Source organism: Penaeus chinensis, chromosome 7 (genome assembly GCF_019202785.1).
Source record: "Penaeus chinensis breed Huanghai No. 1 chromosome 7, ASM1920278v2, whole genome shotgun sequence".
NCBI classification, from domain to species: domain Eukaryota; kingdom Metazoa; phylum Arthropoda; class Malacostraca; order Decapoda; family Penaeidae; genus Penaeus; species Penaeus chinensis.
Window position 1 is genome coordinate 1,619,713 of NC_061825.1, and position 8,404 is coordinate 1,628,116.

Sequence of the window (8,404 nt, forward strand, 5' to 3'; positions counted from 1 at the left end):
AAAGCTTGTAAATTTGTTTCATCGCCAGATCAGTGTGATTAAATTGTGTACTGCCTTGGAGTGTGAGAGCATCCTTCTCGTTCTTTGAAATAAAGTGCCTTGGTGGCTTAGCAACTCTGCTCTTTCATTCTACATTACTGCCATCCTCCCATCACAATACTTTACCAGTGTTGTATGCCCTTTGATATCTGACACATTTATTTGCTTAACACATGAAAACGGTCAACATTTTCTATCTATAAGCAATAGGAAGCAGAACAACCGATAACCAGATACTATTGTCTACCCCAGAATAGTGATGATGGTAATGATATAATTATTATCATCATTATAGTAACGAAATACTACTTGCCATCTAACCATCTCAATCCGCCTTGTTGCTTCCCTTCCTCTTCCACTTTGCCTCTCATCTGTCTTACTTTGCATAAGACAAATCTTGTGACATCTAATGGGTGACGTGTTTTGCTAGGCTGTAGGTGTAGTCGGATTTATGCTCCTGATAGTACATCTTATGTTAAAAAATGCATGACGTTCCATGTATGTCAAATATTTGAAATTCCATCGTGGGCTCTTATGTATTCAGCAATATATCTTAAATCCTTCAGGGAAAACTGTTTAAGTGAATTTCATACCTTGCATTTCTAGCTTTTGTTTTGATAAGATCAATCTTTGAAAAGTGTTCCTTCATCTCTATTTGGTGTAGGTAATGACAACAAAAAAACATTACGGATTGACTTTTCGATGTTTAAAGCTCTTGTGGCTAATGTATTCATATGCATTACATTCGTGTAGGTTTAGCAAATTAATGCCGTTCCTCATTTAGCTTTTTTTCTGAATCTCGGTAATCCTATACTCCATCCAATTTCAGGAAAGGAAAAACTGGCAACACGCCCTCGGTCTCTGGAGTCCTCCGATTTACCAAGTCGCTTTTGAGGAAATCATTATGTAGTGTTAAAGGCGGGAAATAAAAATAAATATATACATTATATGTAAGTTTAATAAATCAAAATCTATGTCAAGGCAAGTATTAGTCTTGGCGAACCGAAATGCTCGAGGGTTCAGGACGGATTGACAGTATTATCCTTGCAGAGGTTGAACTTAAGATAGGTTTTTTTTTTTTTTTTTTTTTTTTTTTTTTATCAAGTTACGGCATTTCAACTTTTAACGTACGATTTGGTATAGTGATAGGATTCATTACAGTGCTGTTTCCCATAAATTATCGTTCAAGTTAAGCCTTTCGTTATTTTCCCGATAAAGTTAAACTAAAAAGTCATTCATGTTTATATATCAGTTGAAATGTCTCCCCTGTCCGTGTTATATTTCCGCTCAAATGTATGAATTACAGAGCTTAATCATATTTGATGCAATGGGAAATAGTGCCTTTCAACACTGAGGTTAATTACGTAAAATAAAACTCTGGTCAGGGTGAATAAATATTAATGCAAGTGTTATATGATTATTTGATTGTACCAAATCAATTCTAGATATGTATCTTTGAAAGGGAAGATTCATATAGTTACGTTTTAGCTAAATATAATCTAAAGTTGTTAGATGACGGAATTCAAAAGGGCTTTTCCATTTACATGCATACTGTTTCCAGTGACAAGAGGCGCTTTTTACCCACTTTTAATCTAAAATACTATTTTAGATCGCCCCACCGATTAAGTTATCTGGCCATGATTTTTGAGGGACAACCATCGTGTTTTTGGAATAGCTTATGTTGTTTGACGTTGCAGAATTCTTGGAACTTTTAAAACTTTTTCTACTACATGAGACAGATGAGTATGTTTTTTTTTTTTTTTTTTTTTTTTTATCAAATCTTCACAGACCTTAGAAGCTTTCTAGTAACCTCTGGAAATATAATGGTATGTGCATATTCTTTTATTTCTGTTAGCTGCTCCATCCGTGGCAAACATTTGTAGTTGGAATAATGGAGTACAAGTTTTCACCTGGTGATCCTCAGGTATCCTTAGAGTAGAGAGTCATGTCTTCATGAATCATTCGCATTTTGGATTAATAATATATGAATTTATTTGTCCTTAAAACACCTGGAAACTGTTTGTAAAGTATTAAATGAAGTAATCCCTGCCGATACACCTTGCAGAGGACAAATAGATTAACATACCAAGAGCCGAAAGGGATGCCGGTTGAAAGACGTCAAGGTGTATATGCTCCGCTGAAGACTCAAATTCACACACACAGTCTCAAGAAGTGTATATCTGAAGGATTTTTAATGAGATGTCTTTGTTTTTTATAATGTGTTGTGTGAAGTGATTTCTTTTATTTTGAGGGTTATCTTATGTAATCATCTACATTCTGCAACATTCCCTCTTTCCTTATCTATCATTCATGCATTCTTTCTGGACCTTACTTCTATTCATGAATTTATTCACCTATCCATTCTCTCATTTATTCGGTCATCTATTCCCATTTATTCCTTCAACATTCTCTCCCCCCACCTCTCTCTCTCTCTCTCTTCTTATTCATTCTCCATGTGCTGTCTCTTCATACCTCTCTTTATTTCCTTCATTAGCTGTATTTCCTCTCTGTCTGTCTGTCTGACAGTAAGTATAATTAGCTTCCTTGTCCACTGCTAGATCATCTAAATTTTACGTCTCTGTCTGACTCAGTCCCAATATATTTTATATTTTTTCTGCTGCATCTCAACCTCTTCTACAACTTCTATGTTATCGTCGGTAAATCCATTTTGCCCAGAAATGAAACAGATTTGAGAAAATATCAGTTCCGCCTCAGACAATCACCTACTGTGACGTCATCAAAGCTTCCCGTGTTTTTTTTTCTGGGATTCACATTTGGCTCAGCGACGTGGCGCTTGTAAGGGAGATTTCCCTTATTATCAAACGATGCCAAAATATAAATGGAATTAACCATCACCTTTTCACAATATTTCCCCAATTTCTTTCAAGACAGATTATTCATATATAACTCATAATTTCTACAATGAGACTAAGCTGCATGCTGGGAACTCAGAAGTCAGAGTAGTCATCAAGCAGCATATATAATCACAGTGGAGGGATATAGTGACATTAGCTTGCAGTAATTCTCAATCGCTAGCGATATCCCTACCTGCATTTAGAAAGAAAAAAAAAAAACAGACCTTCCTTTTCTCTCGTATCAAGCGATAAATTATAGCTGTCTAATCTCATCTAGGAGATTCTACAGATCAGTTTGAAATTCGAAAACAATCTGATTCGAGCAACCGACTGCATACGTTTAGATCATACTTGTGTTCCAGGTAATTAGTAAACTATTCTTCTTTATGATTATCAAAGTACTGATAAGGTTATCAGAGACAATTATGAATAAATATATGACTATTCTTTTTTATTGACAATTACATTACAAAATCTTAATAAAATCTGCTTCCAAAATCCGTTCAAAAAACTCTTGGCTGATGAAAAAGGCAACGTCCTTTTCAGATACTTGCACAGCTGTTTTCTGCTTATCTATGCCACTGCTTTCCTGAGAGGAGAAAATCAATAAAGGAATCAATGCATGCATCGAGTTATCAGCTTATGAAATTATTTTGAAATGGAATGTTAGAAAATTTCTTGAGCGTTGTTTAAGCTCTACAATGCGTTAGGATATACATATCACATGTATATCCTGAATATGTACACGTTAAGAAACGTATGGATAGAGCAAGATATGGTAAGCGCCTTCAACGTCACATTTATTTACTTAATTTTATTTTTGAGTATGTCAGATATACAATATATTTCAAAAAATGTACAGATAATAAATATTAAAATGAAGATATACGCTACCGATTGTGATAATGGATTCCATGGGCTTCATGAAGATATTGTTTTCCAGTCCATCCAACACCAAGTAAAATACGAAGAACAAACTTAGGCATTCTAAGGTGGCCTACATGTGGTCGCAAACCCTCCATAGATGGGCATATTTTGAGTGAGTATCCGCGGCGTAAGGTACACGTTGCCAGATGAAATGCATTTTTTTTTCTTATTCATTTTCTGCAGCGTCAAAATTGGTTATTAGCGGCATGCACTTTTGTTATATATACACAACCTAGCAAATCTGATTAAATAACAAGTCAATAATATGTCCAAATAGTATTATATTGCACAACCTCCCAAAATAATCTTATCATGATTTTACCTTCAAAATTTCCCAGATCAATAGTCTGTAGCCGTACAGTGAATTTGAAATTAGGTTTACTCCAGGGGGAACAGAATCTCGATTTGTCAAAGAAATGAAACAAACTTCCATAGCTAAAAATATTCACGTACTCTCCCTTTCCTTATATTACAAAGTTACCCTTCAGAGTTGTTTCAGATTTACCCTTGCCCTCTCTTCACTTGTAAAATCTAACTTGTCAGCCTAACAATAAAAAATAATAAACGCTGTATCTCTTGCGTGGGAGTACAGAAAGAAAGTGATATGTTTCATTTATCAACTTATGTCATTTACTATATAATATATATTATCCTATCTATTATCTATTAGCCAAAAAGATATTGACATTCCCTCCTTCTACATCAAATTCCACTCAAACTCCCACTCATTCGGCGATGATATGCTACTGTTAGTGAGTCGATTAAATAGGTTTATGTGTATACTCATTCCAACTGTAGCATGGGCCGAATTTTTTGGGGTAAAACGTTAACGTACGTCAAAAGATATTACTGGAACACCCGATCAGTTAACAGAAGCAGCCGTTAAATTTAGAGACCTCGTTAATTTGGATTTGTTTTCTTCTTTTTCAATGGCATAATGAGTCCAACTGAATATGTCTAGTTACCTTTCAACCGTACTGGTGGTACTGTTTCTGATAGATTATGTCAATGAATAGTCTACGTTTTATGAAGAAAAACAGTTTTAGCGAGTCGCACGGCTGCCGTATTTACTAGGGGTTTTACTGGAGGTCGAACAATGTCCATCCTAAACCTAAGATTAGCTCTTCATGTGCCGTAACCCTGTATCTGGGAATCACGAGTCCACGAGTTGAATAATGCCGACACTACAGTCAACAATACTCTCTGGTTATCTATTCCGGCCAAATGAAGGACATGGTTTAGTCAGCTGATGCGTTATGACTAGTGTCGAGCAGATAATACGTACAGCAAGTAGATCTTTCGAACATAGATAGTGTTAGGTGGTTATTCGTTTATTTCTTTACTACCCTTATGGCAGCTGATTGTAATAAGATTACAGTAAAATGCTTCCCCTTGTTTAATTCAGAAATAGGTAAAGGAAACTGAGATTTTAATTTGTATTAACGAGGAAATCATCAGCAACTTGTTACCAAAGTAACAATGAACGTTTGTATAGTATTCTGTTCTTGAACAAGTTTTCTCTATAGTATCCTGTACCAAGCTAGCACCCAAGAACATCTGTGATAGACAAGACGAAACAAGAGTGGCCTACATCCCAAGATGTACCACTGATAATTCAGGTAAAACAAGAATCAGATTTAGACATAGCGAGACCGTAATCTATATGAAGTTTGGAGGCTCCTCGCGAAGTTATAGCGTATCTAGTTCACTGGTAAGTCTGGCTTTCATTATCACCTTGACCTCCGCTGCTGGTATTCTCGAAATGTTTGAAGATCTCACCACCAAAGAGTCGTTACCAAGACAAGACTAGTCGATTGCAGATGTATCTTTTTCGGGTAATGAAAACCTTGAACTGTCAAAAATAATCCTCGGAAACTCAAATTATGGAAACAGATTCAACAGGCTATCATTTGTGCAAATTACAGTTCTATTAAATCAAGTTCATTCCTGTGATGCTCCCGCGGACTGACATAAATTTCCAGGAAATTTAATGTTATCCCTGTCTAAGCAATCAAGAATCGTCTGCACCTGCTACACACCTCAGGCGTCACAAATATTTTATTATTATTATTATTAAGAGAAAAATCGAGTTATCTCACCTTTGATTTGTTGTCATTACCTTGATTCTAGTGCTTTTATAAAGTTTCAGTTCAAATGCAGTAGACTTGTCCTTGCCATCTGTCACTGTTATATCCTCTGGGCTCTTGGCCAAAAGATAAGTATTCTTCCGACATTCTTGATACTTGGAGAACAATTTACCCTGATAATTCTTCCTTTTTCACCAAAACTTACTCTTTCGTGTCGTATGGTAAATACAAACTTTAATCTGATAAGTAGTTTTGACGTCATCTACCTCTCAAGTACCGCCTAAACAAATTCGAATTTCAGGGAAAATACGAGACGTCAGTAGAGGCAAGTAACTTACTCTAGCAATTTTCTCTACCTACTTATTTGCGTCTCTGATTATCTATGTTTATCTATTTTATTTTCTCGTTTATTTCTTCACTCTTATTCCTTGAGTCATACTCTCTTTTTTTCTCTCCATCTTATTAAATTTCTCTCTTTCTTCATTTCTCTATCTGTCTCGCATTCGTTTATTCACTCTTTATCTTTTTCTCTTTCTCTTTTATTCACCCAGTCATGTCTCCTCTCTTTTGCATTCATTCATTTATGCTCATATTCTCTTTCTCTCCCCCCTCCCTTTGTTTCTTTCTATCACTCATTTATTCATTCATGCCTTCTCTCTACACCTCTTCTTCTATTGCAAACCGTAAACATTATTGCTTACGATAGCCACTACTACCTCAATGCACCCGTTTCTTCTGCAAGATATTCGCTGATGCTGCTTTTATATATTTAGAATAGACTGATATTTCCTCGGATCTGCTGGATTTTTCGAACTCAGCTGGTTTTATTTACGGGTGACTACAGAAATGTCCTGGAGTAGGTTATTTAGAGCGGTACCCTTTCAATCTGAACGAAAATAAAAATTGTATGATCAAGCTTTCGATGCCGAAGTCACTGAAGACGGATTACGCCACAGGGACTGAAAAGGAGAAAGAATGTGGAAAAAAATAAAAATAGGTGAATAAATTAAAAAGAAAGAGTGAGTGAAAACACGAATAGATGAGATGGAGAAAGAAAACAAAAGAAAATGAATCAATTAATGAAAGACAAAGAAAGGCAATGAATGAAACAGACAATGAAAGAAAGACAGCGAGTGAGAGAGAAAGAAAATGGAATGGAACAGAAAGAATACGGTAAAGTTAGGTTACGAACTATGATGGTTACTTGCCTGTTACTACATAAATGCCAATGCTCTTCAAACAATGTGGTTAAGTTGTCAAGTTGTAGCATCGTTGCAGGATAGGCCAGTAGTTTCTCTGTAAAGTCCCTCGACTTATGTTTTGCTGTTGAAGGTTTCTCCTTTGTGTCTTACCTACATTGAAGATCCAATATGAAGGAGAGAGAGAGAGAGAGAGAGAGAGAGAGAGAGAGAGAGAGAGAGAGAGAGAGAGAGAGAGAGAGAGAGAGAGAGAGAGAGAGAGAGAGAGAGGGGGGGGGGGAGAGGAGAGAGAGAAGAGAAAAGCAAAATAGGAGATGAAAGAAAGTGAATGAATGAATGAGAGAGTAGATTAAGCGTGTGGGAGGAGAAGAGAGGAGAGGAGTGAAATTACAATAGAGGGAAGGAATGATGAAAGGAGAGAGAGACCGAGAAATAGGAAATGAGAGAGAGACAGGAGATGAGAGAGAGCGAGTTTTTCTCTCTTATCCATTCATTCTCTGACTCTGCCATGCAATTACTATCCCCCCCACCCCACCCCACCTGGATCTGCCTGATTTTTCTCTCACTCATTTTCTCATACATTATCTCTCTTCCTATATTTCCCTCTGTCTGGGGCGAACCGTGAACAACTTGCTAACTGAATCTACTAGAATTGAGAAAGATTGGGAGAGAATGAATAGATGAGATGGAGAGAGAAAACAAAAGACATAATGAGTAGATAGATGAGTAAATGAATATAAGAGAATTAATGGAACAAAACGAAAGACAGACCGAAGTGAATGGATGATTGAATGACTGAAACAGAAAGACAGACAAATACGTAAGTTTGTTTAATAGAAGGAACAAGCCAGTCATGACATATCGCGACAGGCAGGCCAATAAACGGAATGAGAGAGGATGAAAGAGAAAGGAAGAAAGGAATGGGACAGAAAGCAGTAAAATGTCGAGAGGCTATGACCTATCTATAACAATTACATGTTTGTTACTACACAACCGACAATGCTTGATCAAACAGTGTGGTTAGGTTGTGAGGATGTAGCATCGTTAAAGGATAGCCAGTAGTTGCTCTGTGTAGTCCCTCGACTTATGTTTTGCTGTTGAAGATTTCTCCTTTGTGTCTTGCCATCATCAGTCAAGTCAAGTCCCAATATTATATATATTATATGTATGTATGTATGATGATGTATATGAAAACAAAAATGTCTTCTCGGTCTCAGTCCCAATATCATATATATTATATGTATGTATGATGTATATGAAAGAAATGTCATCTCGGTCTCAGATCTTTTTGTATCTA

General features: G+C 36.3%; 1 long non-coding RNA gene across 1 annotated transcript; it reads right to left on the minus strand.

Moving 5' to 3' along the window:
- Positions 1-3,380: 3,380 nt before the first annotated feature.
- LOC125027602 lies at positions 3,381-7,097 on the minus strand. Its single transcript, XR_007115049.1, has 3 exons — positions 5,921-7,097; positions 3,789-3,998; positions 3,381-3,483 (listed from the first exon to the last, which is right to left on the minus strand). It is a non-coding gene; the product is annotated as an uncharacterized LOC125027602 (long non-coding RNA).
- Positions 7,098-8,404: the final 1,307 nt, after the last annotated feature.